The 21,750-nt window shown below is 36.1% G+C and overlaps 1 long non-coding RNA gene across 3 annotated transcripts in view; it reads left to right on the forward strand.

Annotated features, from left to right (window-relative positions):
* Positions 1-144: 144 nt before the first annotated feature.
* Positions 145-21,750, forward strand: part of LOC141543098 (uncharacterized) — a 71,496-nt gene continuing 49,890 nt past the window's right edge. For all 3 annotated transcript variants that reach the window (XR_012482329.1, XR_012482330.1, XR_012482331.1), the window contains exon 1: positions 145-330. This is a non-coding gene — a long non-coding RNA (uncharacterized LOC141543098). The remainder of the gene's footprint in view (positions 331-21,750) is intronic.

Genomic DNA, 21,750 nt, shown 5'->3' on the forward strand with positions numbered 1-21,750 from the left:
GGCCCTGGGCTAACCTAGGTGTGGTCTGTCTGTAGAACAATTGCACTGACCCCAGCAGGGGAGACTGTGGATAGTCCCCTGTAAAATGTATATGAGCCTCATCAAATCTCTCCATTGGTGTGTAAAGTGTCCCAGGCAGAAATTCCGGGACTGAGCCGGGAAAGCTGGGTGACAAGGAGCAGGTCTGAGAGAGCTTGGGATCATGTTCTGGTATTCTTCAGCTAAGGTTAGGAAACGGCTTGAGGAAAAAAATCAAGGTTAGAAGGAAATACTTGCTGGGTTTGGAGTCAGAGGAATTGGAATCATATCCTAACTCTGCCCTCATATCACGTGAGTCATTTGTGCTTTCTTCTATTAAAGCTTTCTCATTTTACAGAAGATGCCCTAATAGCCATTTTATAGAAGGACTAGAAAATACCATTTTATAAATGGACTAGAAAAGTCACTAAATTTTACATGGTTTATTCCAATAATGAGCTTCCTGACACATGATGAAGTCATTCCCAGTATGTGTGTCAGAGATGAAACTTGAACCTACTTCTTAGTTTGGAGGCCAGCCAGCAATTCCCTCCAAAGAGTCCAACATTCCAAGTAATCCAGTAAGCATTTATTAAGCACTTATTAATTATCAGGCACAGAACTAAACTCTGGGGATACAAACACCAAAGAAAAGCAGTTCCTGCCCTCAAATAGCTTATGTTCTTTTTTCTTTATCTACTTAAAGCTTTTTTATTTTAAAAACATAAGTATGGATAATTTTTAAACATTAACACTTAGAAAACCTTATGTTCCAATTTCCCCTCTTCCCCCACCTCCTCCTCTAGATGGCAAGTAATTCAATACATGTTAAACATAGTAGGAATATATGTTAAATCTAATATGTGCATAAGTATTTATATAATTACCTTGCTGCATAAGAAAAATCAAATCAAATAGGAAAAAATGATAAAGAAAATAAAATGCAAGTAGACAACAACAAAAAGAGTGAGAATGCTATGTTGTGATCCACACTCTGTTCCCACAGTCCTCTCTCTGAGTACAGTGGGCTTTCTCCATCACAAGATCATTGGAACTTGCCTGAATCACCTCATTGTTGAAGAGAACCATGTCCATTAGAATTAATCATCATATAGAATTGTTATTGCCATGTATAATGATCTTCTGGTTCTGCTCATTTCACTTAGCATCAGTCCATGTGAAAACTCATCTTAATATCAGTGTTCTCCAGGTAACACTACATGTCCACATATTGTGGAACACTAAATTCTCTAAAGAATCGTAATTGTGGGGGATCCCCTGGTCAATGAAGAGATACTTGGTGAGTGAAAATAGGTTATACCACATTAACGTGTATTGTTAAAGAAATCACCGAGGAAGCATATGCATTGTCATGTTCCAGGATCAAGATCAAGAGAAAACTTAGATAAATTAAGACCTACATTGGTTTTTTTGTTTTGTTTTGTTGTTGTTGTTCTTGCTGTTGTTGTTCTTCTTGTTGTTGTGCTGAGGCAATTGGGGTTAAGTGACTTGCCCAGTGTCACACAACCAGGAAGTGTTAAATGTCTGAGAACAGATTTAAACTCAGGACCTTCTGACTTCAGAGCTGGTGCTCTATCTACTACACCACCTAGCTTCCCCAAGAGCTACATTGTTAAAGTGATAAAGGATTTGGAGGAATACACTACTATCACACTTTGGCTAGATCCTCTATGAACATGAAAAGACAAGGACAAGAATTTCATTGGACCTCATATAGATGGGTTATGAACTGCATCACTGAAGAGAGCACCTATATTTATGAAAACAGATTAATTGAAATATCAAAATACTGAAATTTTATATATGTGTATAGGAAAATGCATACATAGATATATGTGTATGTTATATACATATATTTTTCCATATCCATCTTGACTCTCCAAATTATCTTATCCTCCTCCTTTCCTTCATGAACCCTGAAAATGGTTGTGCACTGGAGTTCCTTCTCCTAGATAGAGATTCCCTACCCAGATCACTTTTTCAAGAGGGTGTCCCAGCTATGTTCTGCTTGATATTGTGGACTTCTCCTTTTTTGATAGTTATGTTGCATACTTAAAGGCAAGGCCCATCTTGTTTCCTTATATTTCTATCCCTAGTGTTTAGATTGTGCTTGGCACAAATCTAGAACTTAATAAATGCTTTCTCCAATTATCTACTTCTCTATTATCTATCTTTTTAATCTACCCATATCTCTCTATTCATCTATCCATCCCTTTAACTATCTACATCTGTCTGTCTATTTGTCTATCTATCTATCCATCCACTCACTCATCCATCCATCCAACCATTCAGCCAGCCGTCTCTCTCTTTCTTCCTTCCTTCCTTCCTTCTTTCTTTTTTCTTTTTCTCTTTCTCTCTACACCCATCCTATATATATATGTGTGTGTGTGTGTGTATATCCAGCTATTGATCTCTAGCCAGCTAATAATTAAACTGTCAATCAATTCATCCATTTATGTATCTATACATACATACATCCTCTTGTTTCTCTCTCTATTCACCCATCCGTCCATTTATTTCTGTCTCTGTCTCTATCTTTCCCTCTCTCTTCCTCCCTCTGCCCTCTCCCTTCCCTTCTTTTCTCCCTTCTCTTTCCCTTCTTTTTCTCTCTCCCCTTCCCCCTTTTCCTCCTCCTCCCTCCCCCTTCCTCTCCCTCCCTTTCTGCCTCTTTTCTTCTCCCTCCCCCCTCCTCCCTCCTCTCTCCCTCTCCCTCTCCTTTCTTTAGTACCTTTCTTGTGCCCCCTACTTAGTCATCCTTGTTAACCACAATAAATCTCTATAGTCATATACTTTCCCCAGGACCGAATATTTTAAAATGAATTTTCCCCTAACTTTCACTCCAATAAAATACATGTTGCCCATTAATACATTGAGCCCAGTAGATAGCAAGTACCTAATTTTTCAGGTGGTTGTTAATTGTCTCCAAGTTGTGAATAACTAATAGTTCAGCTTAGGGGAGGGATGATTAATTATACTTTAAAAGAGGATTTTTTTTTCTTACAGACTGTTTGACTTTGAACAAGTCTCTTAACTCCTGCCTCCCCAGTTTCCTCAACTGTAAAATGGGGATAATGATAACTCCTACCTCCCAGGGTTGTGTAAGGATCAAATAAAATAGTATTTATAAAAGTTCTTAGCATAGTGCCTGGCATGTGGTAGGTGCTTTAAAAATGTTCGTTCCTTTTCCCTTTCCCTAACAGAATTTCAAGCAGTGTTTCAGGATGATGTTAAAATCAACTGGAGGGGAGGGGGGGGAAGATTTTGGAAAATAGGGAGAAATGTCCAGTTGTTTGTGAAATCATATCATACTGGCAAATACTTCTGCTGTCTATAGCTAAAGCTAGTCCAAACCTGCCACCGTGTCAGCCAGTCAATAAACATTTATTAAGTACCTACTATTTGTCCTGCCCTGTGCTAAGTACTGAGGATACAAAGAAAGGCAAACAACAGCCCCTTATATCAAGAAGTTCACATTCTGATGGGATAAAAACACATAAGTAAGTAAAAAGCAAAAAGGTGAGGGAGGGGACCCTGCCCCAGAAATTATGAAGTCCAGACACATGCAGCTGAGTGGAAATGATGAGGTGACTCTCCTTAAATGGAGAATGTGGGAGGCATTTTCACAGTTCATCCTCCACTCTCTTCAATCAGAGGGAGCTAAGAGTCCCCTGAGTAGTGTGTTAGACGTGAAATGAGAGCTCAGACCTCAGACCTCAGATCTCAGAGCTCTCCTATAGGTAACTTGTCTGAGCTACAATCTTTATGACATGCTGTCTTGGAATAAGGTTGCCCTTTTGAGTAGGAATGAATTTGAGTCAAAAAAATAAAGGGATGAGACAGTATGATGCTGAGACTAGACAAGGAGAAATGCATCACAGCTTGTCTGCTGCAGATGAACATTTTCCTGACTCAATCTATTCCCACAACTCAAGGCTGCTTAGTGATCATGAATTTTCCTTCAAGAATGCTCTATGTGTTCCTGAGAAAGGGTAGTGGAAAAGCCATTGAATTGGGAGTCAGAAGAGCTGTATTTCATTCCCTGCTCGAATACTTTCTAATTGTATGACCTGACAAACACTTATTCTTCATTTTTTCCATCTGTAAAATGGTAAGACTAGTAATATTATTTCCCTGACAGGATTGTGAAGATAAAACATTATTTAAATTGGGATTTTTATTGTAGCATCTGGGAAACATACCCTTCTCTGCCACTGCATTCATATAATAGGACTCCATGACAAAACTACCCCAGGATGCAGGTTCTCTGTAGATTCATGTATACTCAAAATTATCATTCAAAAACTTTCTTGCATAAAACATTTGTCTAACCAGTCAACCAAAAAGACCCAATTAGTTCAAAGCAAAGGCATTTGATGATATAGTAAGAAAAGGAGTAATAAAATAGGTATCGTTTCCCCAACTGAATAATACATTATAATAATAAATATAATAAAACTTTCCACCAAACACATAATTGAAGGGAAGGTAAGACAAACAGGAGAGAATATATGTAAAGATATGCACATAGATAACATGTGCATGTAGACTTATATGGAGTAGCAATGTACATTGAATATCTTCTTTTTTTTTTCCCCTTAGGCAATTGGTGTTAAGTGACTTGCCCAGGCTCACACAGCCAGGAAGTGTTAAGTGAATGAGACCAGATTTGAATTCAGCTCCTCCTGACTTAAGAGCTAATGCTCTATGAATATCTTTTGATGACATAATTTTGCTATTTCTTCCAGGCCTACTCCATATCCATTAATCTCATTTAGTATGTTGTACTCTGCTATATATAGAATTTCTACCAGTTGTATGAGTATGGCATTTAGCATCTGTTGGGAATAATACTGGCTCCTTGCTGCCTTATTTGTTCATGGTTGTCTTCAGATATTTCTTATGGGGCTTCTCTACTTCCAGCTTTTGGCTTCAACTGGAGTCCTCAACTGAAATTTTCATTAGTGAATACAAAAAAGCTTTGCTAAAATCTATATAAATTATATCTACAAAATTCCCCTTATCTCTTAATTAAGTCATCCTGACCAAATTATGCTGTTCATGTCTTTTCTATTTGCATTTCTCTGTCATAGATTTCTCCTGCTCAGGATCAAAAAGTACCTTTTTTTTCTTGTTCATCACTTTAACTGTTTATACATTTTGAGTCCAGTAAATAAATGTAAACATCCTGGTCATTTTATTAAGTTAATGTGTAGGCAATATCACCTAGAAGCCATGGCATGCTACCTCCTACCCCCAACAAATGTTCAATCTGTTAAAGGCATGTTCACAAATAGGAAAATGACACACAGGAAGAGCAAATTAGCAGAGTTATGAGAACCTCTATATTTCTTGACATTTTTAGAGTTGACATTTTCAGCTTTAACATTTCCTCAACGAGGCATTTTGCATTTAATAAGTTCTGGGATTGGGAGTTCTCTTCCCCAGAGACAATACTGGTTGCAGTTGGCAAAGCTGGCTGCATTTAAAATGTTGGGAGGTAAACTGAGGATGTTTTTTCCCAAATATTCAAGCCTTATTTAATTAAAGGCTGTCATTTTCTCTCCTCCCAACTGTCAGCACTGCCAAACTAACAAAAGGAGGAGAAAACATCTCCAGATATTTCTGAACTGGGGATTTTAAAAAGTGATTATTTTTTCAAATGTTTATAAAATTAAATTACTAGTTTGAGTAAATAAAAGGGCAATTTAGTGAGAAAAGAAATTGGATTCTTGTCTCATAAAAAGACAAATATGTTGGTTCTTTTCTGTTAGGACAAAAAGGATACAAAACTACAGCATTTTTAGATATTATTGTGTCTGTGCAACTTTCTTAAGTATATTTGATCCATCATCCTCTATGTTTTGTTTAAATGGTGTCAAACAAAACTGGGAACATAGGGATCAGAATTCAAATAAACAGAAGTAATAACACCAAGGGAAAATATTTCTGGACAGTAAACATGTAGTCTTAGACTGCTTCAAGAATATCTGTCACTTGATAGTAGCAAAGCATCTTGTCTTTTTCCAAGATGATACAAATAGGTATTTTTTACTTCTTTTGTTATTTTGGCTGTAGTCACACATGCAAACATGGGGACTCTTACTCTTGCCTGGATCCCATTTTTTTCTTTACACTTTCTGTTCCCAGTGAGGTGGTGCAATGGATAGAGGGAAATGACTGGAGTCAGAAAGTCTTGTGTTCAAATATGACCTCATACACTTACTATCTGTGTTATCCAAAGCAAGTAATTTATACCAGTTTGCCTCAGTTTCCTCATCTATAAAATGAGCTGGAGAAGGAAATGGCAGACCACTCTAATGTCTTTGCCAAGAAAACTCCAAAGAGGTCACAAAGAGCCAGATATTACTGAAATAACTAAACAACAAAAGTACCCACTTTCTTTCCCTTTCAGCATAGACTTGCTACAGAGCAGCGAAGGAGAGGAGGTTCAGAGGCCTGAAGGCCTAAGAGGATACTCCAGATAACTAAAAATCAATTAGAGAGTTTGCTATATAGATTATTTTCCTATTGGTACCAATCTCACCTGAGGGAGCCTTCTAGAAGGATAGTGAATGGAAAAAATCCAAACTTTTTCCTTCCCTGCTAAAAACAAATAAAAAAACAGTCATGGCTAGATCACTTTTAAAGATATTCCAGTAAAAACCCTTTTTGTTTTGCTTTAAATTGGCATTTCTTCTTTGTGGCAGATAGAGTTAGTGAATAAAGAACTAGCATCAAAGCCAGGAGTATGACAGGATTTCAAGTGTCTGACACATATTAGCCCTATAAATGTGGACAAATTGCTCATTCTTTGTGTTCTTACTAGCTCTCTAAGATTTATAAGTTGCAGAGAAGATGCCAATTAGAATTGATAGAGTGCGTTTCTTTGCCTGAGAGTTTCCTACAGTGGTGAAATCATAGATTTGTTCCATAGATATATTTTCATTTAGTTTTCCATGTCAGCTTGGTTAAACAGTTGTAGAGTATGTCTATCTTATTTGCTTTGTTTTTAAAATTGTTACTTTTTTTTGACACTATTCAGCATTCATTGTTTTCTCCTTACATTTCCACCACTGAAAAGGAAAAAGAGGAAGAGAAAGAGATCTAGAAAGGAAGGAAGCAAGCAAGGAAGGAAAGAAAGAATAAAGGAAGATAGAATGGAAGGGAGGAAAAGTGGGAAGGAGGGAGGCAGGAAGAAAGGGAAGAAAGAAAGAAGGGGAAAAAGCAGGGAAGAAGGAAGAAAGAAAGGGAGAGAAGGAGAAAGGAAGGGTGGGAAGGAGGAAGGAAGAAGAAGAGGGAGGAAAGAAAAAAATAGAAAGAGGGAAGAAGGAAGAAACAGGCCAGGGAGGAAAGTAGGAAAGGATTGAGGGAAAGGAGAAGAAAGACAGGGAATAAGAGGAAGGGAAGAAGGGAGGGAGGGAGAAGGGAAGGAAGGAAGGAAGAAAAGAAAGAAGAAAAGAAGGAAGAAAAACATTCTTGGTTCATTCTTGATCTTATTGGAAATGATCCTAATTTATCTTTATTATACATAATGCTGTCTCTGGATCTTAGATATGTTCTATTTATCATGTTAAGACTTAACAACTCTGGACTTCCGGCCAAGATGGCGGCGTGGAGGCAGACAGCTGCTTGAGCTCCTCGTCTTCTCTCAGAACTTACTTCATGACAAGCCTCTGACTTAATGCTTGACCCAGAAAGAAATCCACAAATTATCACCAAGAGAAGACATCCTTGAAAGTCGCCAGAAAAGGTCTGTGTTTGTTCGGGGGAGGGTCAATCAGACTGGGCGCAGACTGAGGGCAGACAGCCAGAGCAAAACAGGCAGCTCACACAGCTCAGACCAAAGGGGGAGGGGTGTGATCTCTGCCGTTTCTGTGAAAGGGCTTTTGCCCCAGTGTGGATGCTCCGTCTTGGCAGCAAGCCAGGAGCGGTGGAGAGGGTGTAAACACTGGAGGTGAAGATTAAAACCCCAGAAAGCCAGCGTCTCTCAGAGCCTGGCCACCCCCAACCCCCACCTGGACTGACTTGGTGCGTTCTCGGAGCCTCAGAGCACAGACTCAGTACAGTCATTGCTGTTCTGTTAGTGGCTCTCTGCTGCCCTACCCCCAGTCTGTAGAGGAAGCCCATTAATACCATCCAGCCCCATCCCCCGCAAAACAGACCAATTGTTTCTCTTGTCAGTTTGTTTTCTTTGATTCCTACTCTGACAAAATGAACAAAAAATTCAAAAGGGCTCTAACCATTGACAGCTTCTGTGTGGAGAGGGAGCAGACTTCAAATGCTGAGGAGACTAGGAACAGACTGTCCCCAGATGTATCCCCTGGGAGGGATATAAGCTGCTCCTCAATACAAAAGAACCTCATAGAGGAAATCAAAAAGGCTCTCACAAGAGAGCTGGAAGAGAAATGGGAAAAGGAAAGGGAAGCTTGGCAAGAGAGCCTGGAGAAGTCATCCCATGCATTCAAAGACAGAATGGATAAAGAAATCAAATCATTGAGAAACAGGATTAGTGAGCTGGAAAAGGTAAACAACTCCAAGGAAAACAGGATTAGAGAGCTGGAAAAAGAAATCAGCTCTCTAAAAAATACAATGGAAAAAAATTCCATAGAAGATAAAAACTCAATTGGACAATTACAAAGAGATATAAAAAAAGTGAGTGAAGAAAATACATCATTGAAAATTAGACTGGAACAAGTAGAAATGAATGACTCAAGGAGAAACCAAGAGGGAGTCAAGCAAAACCAGAGAAATGAGACAATTGAAAAGACTGTCAAGTACCTTACCAGAAAGACAACAGACCTGGAAAACAGATCCAGGAGAGACAATTTGAGAATAATCGGACTCCCTGAAAAATGGGAGGAAAAAAAGAGCTTGGACACCATTTTCGAGGAAATTATCAAAGAGAACTGCCCAGACATTTTGGAAACAGAGGGTAAAATAGACATTGAGAAAATTCATCGATCACCTACTGAAAGGGACCCTAAAATCAAAACTCCAAGAAATATAGTGGCCAAGTTCAAGAACCATCAGACAAAGGAAAAGATATTGGAAGCTGCTAGAAAAAAACAATTCAGATATGGAGGATCCACAATAAGGATAACACAGGATCTAGCAGCGTCCACATTAAAAGAACGCAGGGCCTGGAACATGATATTCCGAAAGGCTAAGGAACTTGGTATGCAGCCAAGAATAACTTACCCAGCAAGAATGAGCATCATTTTCCAGGGAAGAAGATGGACATTTAACGAAATAAATGAATTCCATCTATTTTTGATGAAAAAACCAGACCTACATAAAAGGTTTGATCTTCAAATACAGAACTCAAGAGACTTCTAAAAAAGGTAAAAAGAAATCTTGAGAACTATACTTCTGTCAAAAAATATGTAAAGAACATATGTACAATTTGTCTTAGAAACTAGAGGTGGAAAGGAGATTATATCATAAAAAAATATAAAGTGGTGGTACTACATCTCATGAAGAGGCAAAGGTAACCTATTATATATGAGAGAAAGAAAGGAGGGAGATGAACATAGCGTGTATCAATAGACATATTCGATTTATGGTGAAACTTCTTCCACTTCATTGAAAAGTGAAAGGGAAGGAGTAAGCTAAGGGGAAGGGAATACAGTAATTTCGAGGAAAAGGGATAAAATAAGGGGAGGATCTTTAAGGTGGGGGAGGGATCCTAAAAAGGGAGGGCTGTGAAAAGCAAGTGGTGTTTACCAGTTTAATACTGGATAGGAGGGTAAAAGGGAAGGAAAGGGGAAAAGCATAAGCAGGGGTTAATAGGATGGCAAGCAATATAGAATTAGTCCTTCTAACCATAAATGTGAATGGGGCAAACTGCCTCATAAAGAGGAAGCAGTTAGCAGACTGGATTAAAAGTCAGAATCCTACTATATGTTGTTTACAGGAAACACACCTGAAACAGGATGAGACATTCAAACTAAAAGTAAAAGGGTGGAGCAGAATCTATTATGCTTCAGGCAAAACCAAAAAAGCAGGAGTAGCCATCCTCATCTCAGATCAAGCAAAAACAAAAATTGATCTAATTAAAAGAGATAAGGAAGGGCATTATATCCTGCTAAAGGGAAGCATCAATAGTGAAGCAGTATCAATATTAAACATGTATGCACCAAGTGGTGCAGCATCTAAATTCTTAAAAGAGAAATTAAGAGAGCTGCAAGAGGAAATAGATAGCAAAACTATAATAGCGGGAGATCTCAACCTTGCACTATCAGAATTAGATAAATCAAACCACAAAATAAATAAGAAAGAAGTCAAAGAGGTAAATAGAATACTAGAAAAGTTTGATATGATAGATCTTTGGCGAAAGCTAAATGGAGACAGAAAGGAATATACTTTCTTCTCAGCAGTTCATGGAACCTATACAAAAATTGATCATATACTAGGGCATAAAAACCTCAAAATCAAATGCAGTAAGGCAGAAATAGTAAATGCATCCTTTTCAGACCATAATGCAATCAAAATAACATTTAATAAAAAGCCAGGGGAAAATAGACCAAAAAATAATTGGAAACTAAATAATCTTATACTAAAGAATGATTGGGTAAAACAGCAAATCATAGACATAATTAATAACTTCACCCAAGAAAATGACAATAATGAGACATCATACCAAAATGTGTGGGATACAGCCAAAGCAGTAATTAGGGGAAGTTTTATATCTCTACAGGCCTACCTGCATAAAATAGAGAAAGAGAGGGCCAACGAATTGGGTTTACAACTAAAATTGCTAGAAAAGGAACAAATTAAAAACCCCCAGACAAACACAAAACTTGAAATTCAAAAAATAAAAGGTGAGATTAATAAAATTGAAAGTAAAAAAACTATTGAATTAATTAATAAAACTAAGAGTTGGTTTTATGAAAAAACCAACAAAATAGACAAACCCTTAGTAAACCTGATTAAAAAAAGGAAAGAGAAAAAGCAAATTGATAGTCTTGAAAATGAAAAGGGTGAACTCACCACTAATGAAGAGGAAATTAGAACAATAGTTAGGAGCTACTTTGCTCAACTTTATGCCGATAAATTTGATAACTTAAATGAAATGGAAGAATACCTTCAAAAATATAGCTTGCCCAGATTAACAGAGGAAGAAGTAAGTAGTCTAAATAGTCCCATCTCAGAAAAAGAAATAGACCAAGCTATTAACCAACTTCCTAAGAAAAAGTCCCCAGGACCAGATGGATTTACAGGTGAATTCTACCAAACATTTAAAGAACAACTAACTCCAATGCTATGTAAACTATTTGAAAAAATAGGGATTGAAGGAGTCCTACCAAATTCCTTTTATGACACAGACATGGTACTGATACTTAAACCAGGTAGATCGAAAACTGAGAAAGAAAACTATAGACCAATTTCCTTAATGAATATTGATGCTAAAATCTTAAATAAGATATTAGCAAATAGACTTCAGAAAATCATCCCCAGGATAATACACTATGACCAAGTGGGATTTATACCAGGAATGCAGGGCTGGTTTAATATTAGGAAAACTATTAGTATAATTGACCATATTAATAATCAAATTAATAAAAACCATATGATCATCTCAATAGATGCAGAAAAGGCATTTGATAAAATCCAACATCCATTCCTACTAAAAACGCTTGAGAGTATAGGAATAAATGGACTATTCCTTAAAATAATAAGGAGCATATATTTAAAACCTTCAGTAAACATCATATGTAATGGTGATAAACTAGAACCTTTCCCTGTTAGATCAGGAGTGAAACAAGGTTGCCCACTATCACCATTACTATTCAATATAGTACTAGAAACTCTAGCCTTGGCAATAAGAGCCGAGAAAGAGATCCAAGGAATTAGAGTAGGAAATGAAGAAATCAAATTGTCACTTTTCGCAGATGACATGATGGTATACTTAGAGAACCCCAAAGACTCTGCTAAAAAGCTATTAGAAATAATTCAGAATTTTAGCAAAGTCGCAGGATACAAAATAAATCCACATAAATCCTCAGCATTTTTATACATTACCAACACAATCCAACAGCAAGAGATACAAAGAGAAATTCCATTCAAAATAACAGTCGATAGTATCAAATATTTGGGAATATATCTACCAAAGGAGAGTCAGGAATTATATGAGCAAAATTACAAAACACTTGCCACAAAAATAAAGTCAGATTTAAATAATTGGAAAGACATTCAATGTTCTTGGATAGGCCGAGCGAATATAATAAAGATGACAATACTCCCCAAACTAATCTATTTATTTAGTGCTATACCAATCAGACTCCCAAGAAACTATTTTAATGACCTAGAAAAAATAACAACAAAATTCATATGGAAGAATAAAAGGTCGAGAATTGCAAGGGAACTAATGAAAAAAAAGTCAGAGGAAGGTGGTCTAAGTGTACCTGATTTAAAGCTATATTATAAAGCAACAGTCACCAAAACCATTTGGTATTGGCTAAGAAATAGACTAGTTGATCAGTGGCATAGGTTAGGTTCACAGGACAAGATAGTGAATAAAAATAGCAATCTAATCTTTGACAAACCCAAAGATCCCAAATTTTGGGATAAGAATTCATTATTTAACAAAAACTGCTGGGAAAACTGGAAATTAGTATGGCAGAAACTAGGCATGGACCCACATTTAACACCACATACTAAGATTAGATCAAAATGGGTCCAAGATTTAGGCATAAAGAACGAAATCATAAATAAATTGGAGGAACATGGGATGGTTTACCTCTCAGACTTGTGGAGGAGGAAGGAGTTTGTGTCCAAGGGAGAACTAGAGACCATTATTGATCACAAAATAGAACATTTTGATTACACCAAATTAAAAAGTTTCTGCACAAACAAAACTAATGCAAACAAGATTAGAAGGGAAGTAACAAATTGGGAAAAAATTTTTACAGTTAAAGGTTCTGATAAAGGCCTCATCTCCAAAATATACAGAGAATTGACTTTAATCTATAAGAAATCAAGCCATTCTCCAATTGATAAATGGTCAAAGGATATGAACAGACAATTTTCAGATGATGAAATTAAAACTATTTCCACTCATATGAAAGAGTGTTCCAAATCACTATTGATCAGAGAAATGCAAATTAAGACAACTCTGAGGTATCATTACACACCTGTCAGATTGGCTAAGATGACAGGAACAAATAACGATGAATGTTGGAGGGGCTGTGGGAAAACTGGGACACTGATGCATTGTTGGTGGAGTTGTGAAAGAATCCAACCATTCTGGAGAGCAATCTGGAATTATGCCCAAAAAGTTATCAAAATGTGCATACCCTTTGACCCAGCCATACTACTACTGGGCTTATACCCCAAGGAACTACTAGAGAAGGGAAAGGGTCCTGTATGTGCCAAAATGTTTGTGGCAGCCCTTTTCATAGTGGCTAGAAGCTGGAAGATGAATGGATGTCCATCAATTGGAGAATGGTTGGGTAAACTATGGTATATGAATGTTATGGAATATTATTGTTCTATAAGAAATGACCAACAGGAGAAATATAGAGAGGCTTGGAGAGACTTACATCAACTGATGCTGAGTGAAACGAGCAGAACCAGAAGATCATTATACACTTCAACAATGATACTGTACGAGGATGTATGCTGATGGAAGTGGATTTCTTCAACATAGAGAAGAGCTAATCCAATTCCAATTGATTAATGATGGAAAGAACCAGCTACATCCAGAAAAAGGAACAATGGGAAATGAATGTAAACTGTTATTTTTACCTTCTGAATCCAATTCTTCCTGTGCAACAAAAAATTCGGTTCTACACACATATATTGTATCTAAATTATACTGTAATATATTTAACATATATAAGACTGCTTGCCATCTGGGGGAGGGGCTTGGGGGAGGAAGGGAAAAAATCTGAATAAAAGTAAGTGCAAGGGATAATGTTGTAAAAAATTACCCATGCATATGTACTGTCAAAAAATGTTATAATTATAAAATAAAATTAAAAAAAAAAAAAAAAAAAAAAGACTTAACAACTCTGATCAACCAAATGATCAGCTGTGATAGAACTGCATTTCTGAACACAACTAAAGTGGGAACTTGTGCTGACTGCTTGTGTGAGTTTCTTTTTCTCCCTCCTTCCTTCCTTCCTTCCTTCCTTCCTTCCTTCCTTCCTTCCTTCCTTCCTTCCTTCCTTCCTTCCCTCCCTCCCTCCCTCCCTCCCTCCCTCCTTCCTTCCTTCCTTCCTTCCTTCCTTCCTTCCTTCCTTCCTTCCTTCCTTCCTTCCTTCCTTCCTTCCTTCCTTCCTTCCTTCCTTCCTTCCTTCCTTCCTTCCTTCCTTCCTTCCTTCCTTTCTTCCTTCCTTTTCTTCCTTCTTTCCTTCCATCCCATACCCCAAATCAATTGATTTGGTTGAGAGTAGAAAATATATAATCACAAATTCCCTCTTAAATTAGAATGGTTATTTTATTATTCTTAGCTGATTCATACTTATTAAAACAATCATTCCAACTTTGCTATGCATGCTATCAATCATGCTTCTATCTCTATTGCATGAATAGATTAAGGAAGATTAAAAGGATGAGTATATCACTGTTCCCTATTCTAACTGTCTCAACAATCTCCTTCTTCAACCAATAACTAACAAATATTTGACACTCTAAAGCTTGCAAAGTGTATTTTGTCATTGAGTCTCATGACAACCCTATGAGATAGGTAATAAAAACATTATTATTCTCATTTTAAAGATAAGAGAGGTGAATCTCAGATCAATTAAATGACTTATCCAAGATTATATAGTTAATAAATAAATGTCAGAGATGGCACATGAATACAGGTTTTTAATAGGTTATACATATGTAATCACAATAAACATATTTCCACATTAGTCATATTGTGAAAGAAAAATCAGAATAAAAAGGGAAAACCATGAGAAGGAAAACTACCCCCCCCAAAAAAAGTGGAAATAGTATACTTTGATCCACATTCAGACTCCATAGTTCCTTCTCTGGATGTGGAAAGCATTTTCCAGCAGGAGTCTTTTTTTTAATTGTCTTGAATCATTATATTGCTGAGAAAAGCTAAGTCTATTATAATAGATCAAAAGACAATCTTCCTGTTATTGTATACAATGTTCTCCAGGTTCTGCTCACTTCACTCAGCATTAATTCATATAAGTCTTCCCAGATTTTTCTGAAATTCACCTGCTCCCCATTTTTTTATATCACAGTGGTCTTCCAATACATTCATATACCACAACTTATTCAGTCATTCCCCTGGTTAATGAGCATCCCCTCAATTTCCAATTCTTTGCTACCACAAAAAGAGGTATTATAAAATATTTTTGTACACGAGGATCTTTTTTCCCTTTTTTATGATCTCTTAGGGATACAGACCTAATAATGGAATCGCTGGGTCAAATGGTATGCATAGTTTTATAGCCCTTTGGGCATAGTTCTAATTTGCTTTCCAGAATGGTTGAATCAGTTCACAACTCTACCACAATGCATAAGTGTTCCAATTTTCTCATATTTTCTCCAACATTTGTCACTGTTCTTTTCTGTCATGTTAGTCATTCTGATAAGTGTAAAGTGGTTCCTAAAAATTGTTTTAATTTGCATTTCTCTAATCAATACTAATTTAGAGCATTTTTATATATGACTACAGATAGCTTTAATTTCTTCATCTGCACACTGTCAAGTCATATACTTTGACCATTTACCTAAGACAAGTATTCTTGACTGCAAGGTCAGAATTTTGTTCACTAGTACCCATCATTGCTTGTCTGTGTTATGTCAGAATTCTGACCAATTTCCCTCTAATGTGCTGGATTTACAGATTCACAGAATTTCAGAGGAGTAAGGTACATCAGAGGCCATTTATTCCAATCCACACCTAAATAATAATTCTGTCTCTAAAATACCTAATAGTTAGGAGGACCCCAAAGCCATTACTGACTCTTCTAGAGGGTGCTGCAAGTGCTCACAGTAAAGAATTATTCTATGCTAAGAGCAAAAATAATTTGCAATGGAATGCATTAAAATTATTAGGAAAATGTCCTTTACTTCAAACAGAAATATGTCTTTTTGCAAATTCCACCCTTTGGTCCAACATTGTGTTCTCTATGACCAAGCAAAATAAGACTAGTCCCTCTTCCACTTAATAAGACTTAAAATAATTAATAAAATGACTGTGAGGCTCCTTGAGCCCAGTGACCATTATTTTAATTTAAGTCCTAGTACCTAGTGCTGTGCTTGGCACACAGTAGGCATTTAATAAATGCTTGTGGGTTAATTTATTCTTTGAAGACAATAATCATGCGCTCACAAATTTGATCTTTTCTAAGTTCTATTTCCAAATGAAACCCCACAACTTCAATTTGTAAGGGAGAGGCTTCCTGGAGTAGAACAGGTATTTGCTTAAGCCCCAGACCCAAAATTATAGGACTTGAAGAGTTATGTTGGTTTCTGATTCTTAAATGAGAGGGCAGCACACACCACTTTCTCTTTAGGTAGAGAGAAAGACACAGCAGCTACTAACTCATGTGCCAATAAAAATTAGTCCACATGTTTTTTCATTTTTTTGTCCTAGAGTGGTCCACACAGAGGGGCCTTATAAAATCAACAATTCACTTTCCCCTAACACTTTCTAGATTCAAAGTGCTTCCCTCATTCTTTTCATTTTGACACTTCTATGAAATAGATAATTATAAGATCAATTCACATTTCTATAAAGTTTAAAGTAAAAAAATCCTCCTTTCCATCTTTTTACTTAATATTTTATCTCCCCCTCCCCAATTACATGTAAAACAATTTAAACATTTGTTTTTAAATTTTAAGTTCCAAATTCTTTTTCTTCCTTCCTTCTCATCTCTCCCTTTGAAAACATAGATCTCCCCCCCAAAAAAAAACCTTAAGTTTAAAAAAGTATGTTCAATCTGTATTAAGACACAATCAGTCCTTTTCTGGATATGACTAGTATTTTTCATCACAGGTCATTCAGAGTAGTCTCAGATCACTGTGTTGTTGAGCAAAGTTATTCACAGTTGATCATCCCACAACATTGCTATTATTTTGTACACAGTATATTTTATTTTGCATGAGTTCATAGAGGACTTAGCAGGTTTTTCTGAGAGCATCCTGCTCATCATTTCTTATAAAACAGTAGTATTCCAGAATAATCACATGCCACAATTAATTCAGCCACTCCCCAATTGATGGGCATCCCTTTGCCTTGAGAAAGAGAAAATCTCCTTTCTTACAATATCCCCATGGAATAGCTTGTCCAAAAATTATTAATTCTCTGGCTGGGGAGGAAAGTCAAAGAACTTAGAGTTCACCAATATTCATATAGCTAATAAGTCTCAGAGGTTGGGCTTGAAATCCAGTCTTCTGCCTATTTTTAGCAATATGTCCTTTGTTTTACAATTTGATGAAAGAATTATTATTCTCATCTTAGAGATGGAAACTGAGCTTCAGATAAATCCAGACTCAATTCCAGGTTATATGACTATAAGCATATACTCCTTCCATCCTGCCACTCCTTTTTTAAATTTAATTTTTATTTTTTTAAATTATGGAATAAAATAAGCACTTCCATGACAGAGCATAATAAAAAGATGATTGCACATGAAATTGAAAATTTATTATGAACAATTTGCTATTCCTTTAGAATATATGATAAAGCATGTAAATGTCTCTCATCATGTAAATGTCTCTCATCATGTAAATGTCTCTCATTTTTCTTCTCTTTGCCCCATCTCCCATCTAGAGATGGCTAACCAACTTCTTCCTCTGAGGAAGTCAGCAATCTGCATCTTGGAAAATATGACCAATAAAGTCTTCTGAGTATGTTTCTCTGAGTAATTACTGTTATTGTATTATGTGTTCCCTCAGATGGGTTTAGATTAGCATAGGAAATGATGGAAGCTTGTTTGTCTAATTCTGAGCAAATTAATAAACAATAATGATGGAATCTTCTGGGAAAGGAACGCAGAACTAATGTCAGACTTCAAACAGAATACAGAAATGTGTTAATTATCTGCTAGGGGTATGTGGTGGAAGTGTGGGGAGAAAGATAGAATTTAATCTGTAAACCTTTATCCATATTCAGCATCTGAATGTTACCTAGAAATGACAGATTACATGTGAAGGGCTTAAATTCATGTATTCTCAGAAACTGAGGCCAAATGAAGACAAAGATACTTGATAGTGATATGAACTAATAGCCAGAATTTATAGATATTACCATAAGGTTTTACGATATTTTTTTCACAAATGATTATCTTATTTGATGCTCACAACAACTTTAGGAGGTAAGTGCTGTTATTATACTCTTTTACAGATAAGTAAAGAGTCAGACAAAGATTAAATGATTTGCTCAGAGTCACACAACTAATATGTGTCTGAAGCCAGATTTAAGTTCCTTCTTGGTTTATCCACAGAGACATATCTTAATCAGTAAATGGTGACTAGGTTTATGCTTCAGATATGGTGAACTTTCCTAGAACTGTCTGGAACAGTAAAATCAAGCCAGTCTAATTCAATACTACCTACAAACATTCATAATGTACCAGGTAGATGCTAAGCAATGGACCAGGAGCCAAGGAGAATATAGATAAGTCAGAGAAGAAGATATAAATCACTAAAAGGTTAAAGAATACTTCAAAATAAATGTTGTTCCATTAAAGCAATCAATCATGGGACACTTATTGTATATCCATTCCAAAATAGTAGCCCTTTAGTGAAACAAACTTGTCCTTTGGAATTCTCCTTACAGCCTGTAGTTTATTCATTGATTTATTTATTTACTTATTTGTGCTATCCTCACTAATATAACTTATATATATTTTGTTTATATATAGTTATTTGCATATAGATTGTGAGCTTCTCAAGGACTATCTTTTACCTTTCTTTTGGTCCTCTGTGCTTGGCACATAGTAGGTGCTTCATAAATGTTTATTGATTGATATAGATGAAAAATCTTTTAAAACAAGAAGATTTTTTTAAATCACTGATTTTGAGCAAAAGCAAGGAATTCAGAAAGAGAGAAGCAGTTTTGGTTATTGAACATCTGGCTAAAAATGTAATATATGGAATTTGCATTGCTGGACCATGGCTTAAAATATTGCAATGACAGGCTCTTGGTCAAGGTGTATTGAATGTATCTAATGAGAACTGGTAAGCCTGTAATTTGGGGAGGAAATGAATAGCACAGTGGATATAGTATTAGGTCTGGAATCATGAAGATCTGAGTTCAAATCTGACCTCAGATATATATTAGCTATATGACCCTGAGCAAATCACTTAATCCTATTTGACTCAGTATCTCATCTGTAAAATGAGCTGGAGAAAGATATAGCAAACCAGTCATTATCTTTGCCAAGAAAACATCAAATGGAGTCACGAAGAATGGAACATGACTAAAACACCTGACAACAAGACTATATTTACCTGGATTTTAGTAAAACTAATTAAAAGGGTTTTAAGCTGAAAAGAAAAAGGCAGTTCTTTAAGCAAAGTCTAGATCAGTTTCTTAAACTGTGGATCAAAACCCCATAAGGGGTTGAGTAACTGAATGTGGGGATTACAAAAAATTTAGCAACAGTAAAAGGTTAATGAAATTAATTCAAAATCAAATGTAATGAATCAGAGGTGTTTCTGGCAGCACTTGCCTATACCGCATTGCATGACTTCATTGCAGCCTTGGTTCTGAACACTTTGCACTTTGCACTGCACATGCATGAATACTGCCAGAAACACTTCAGTTCAGATTCCAGATGGGGATGCATAAAAATTTCTTGGGCAAAAAGGGGTCATGAGTGGGAAAAATTTAAGAAGCTCTGGGCTAGGTGACTACTTTGGTGCATGTTGTAGAATAAAATCTTATTTAGAAATGGTTTGGATTAGTTACTTCTGAACTCCCTTCTAACTGATAGTATTTGTAAAACCAGTCTTTGCTCTGTACTGCTGCCCTTCTCCTCTCCTCTTCCCCACCCCCAAGCAAGTAGGAAATCTAGCTAGGGAGAGAGGCATAAATTTATGAAGCAAATAATAATACAAAGAACTCCTATATATCCACACAAAGAATTCTAAAAGAGCCTATCATTGATTGCCAACTGAATACTAAAGGTAACCAGGTTGACAGACAGATCGCATTCTGTGATCCAGAAAAAGGTCACTTTTTTTTTTTGATTATTAAAGGGTATTTCTTTCATTATGGATTTTGCTGTCTTGATGGTAAAATTAAAAAGCCATGAATCCATAGACAAGTCTCTGATCTTAGCAAGCATTTCAATAGTCAATTTTTTTTATAGTTTTTATTTACCAGATATTTGCATGGATAATTTTACAACATTGACAATTGCCAAACCATTTGTTCCAATTTTTCTCCTCTTTTCCCCCCCCTCCAGATGGCAGGTTGACCAATACATGTTAAATATGTTAGAGTATAAATTAAATACAATATATGTATACATAACTAAACAGTTGTTTTGCTGAACAAAAAAAAAATTGGACTTTGAAATAGTGTACAATTAGCCTGTGAAGGAAATCAAAAATGCAGGTGGACAAAATTAGAGGTATTGGAAATTCTATGTAGTGGTTCATAGTCATCTCCCAGAGTTCTTTCACTGAGTGTAGCTGGTTCAATTCATTACTGCTCTTCAATAGTCAATAATTACGAAATAGTACTCCCTTATCCTAGGAGTGACCAATTCCAGCCTTTCTGAAGTAAGAAAAGACCATACTTTTAATTGATCAAATTTTTTAAAAATCAATTCCAAAGTCATTTCTGGATATTCATCTAGCATTCTTCACCCTCTCTCTACTTACCTAAGAAGGACTTCTCATGTAACAAAAATAATAAAGAAAACCAGCAGACAAAATCATCCCATTCCATGGGATGTGTATTATTGTCCTCATCTTCAATATTTCTCCATTTCTTCTCTAAAATCAAGATTAGTCATTATTCTTATACATGATTCAATTTCATTTGATTGTTCTTTTTGTTTACATATAATACCACAATAGTAATTCTTGTATACATTGTTTTCCTGGTTCTTGTTTCACTTGCTATCACTTTAGATATGTCTTCTCCTCTTTCTTTGAATTCCTCTTATTCATTATATTTCTTATGGCACAATTATATTTCTTCACTTTCATGCAGCACAGTTTGTCCAGCTATTCTCTAATTTCCATTGATTTATAATAAAATATAACCTTCAATGGAGCAAGTTCCAGTTCACTGACATATTTACCTCAATGAATTTCATTTTACATACAAAAATTTACATACAAAATTGACCAGATATTTAGAACCAGCAGAAACATTAGAGGTCATTGATTCAGTCATTTTTTCAGTCGTGTCTGACACTTTCTACCATATTTGGAATTTTCTTAGCAAAGATACTAGAGTGGCTTGTCATTTCCTTCTCCAACTCATTTTAGAGATAAGGGCCCTGTGCTAAATAAGGTTAAGTGACCTGCTCAGGGACACAACTAGTAAGAGTCTGAGGGCTTCCTGACTCCAAACTTGGTACTCTCTCTACTGTGCCACCTAGATACCCAGAGAGTCATATAACTTAAAACATCTTAAATTATGGGCCACATTCCCTTATGGGATCATGTAATTGGATGTGGAGGGTCACAAAAATTTTTCAACAATAAAAAGTATCAATATTCTGCCAACATTTCATTCTTTATGTAAAAATTTAGCACATCTATCTCATTAGTATGCAA

This window comes from Sminthopsis crassicaudata, chromosome 1, assembly GCF_048593235.1.
Source record: "Sminthopsis crassicaudata isolate SCR6 chromosome 1, ASM4859323v1, whole genome shotgun sequence".
Lineage (NCBI taxonomy): Eukaryota > Metazoa > Chordata > Mammalia > Dasyuromorphia > Dasyuridae > Sminthopsis > Sminthopsis crassicaudata.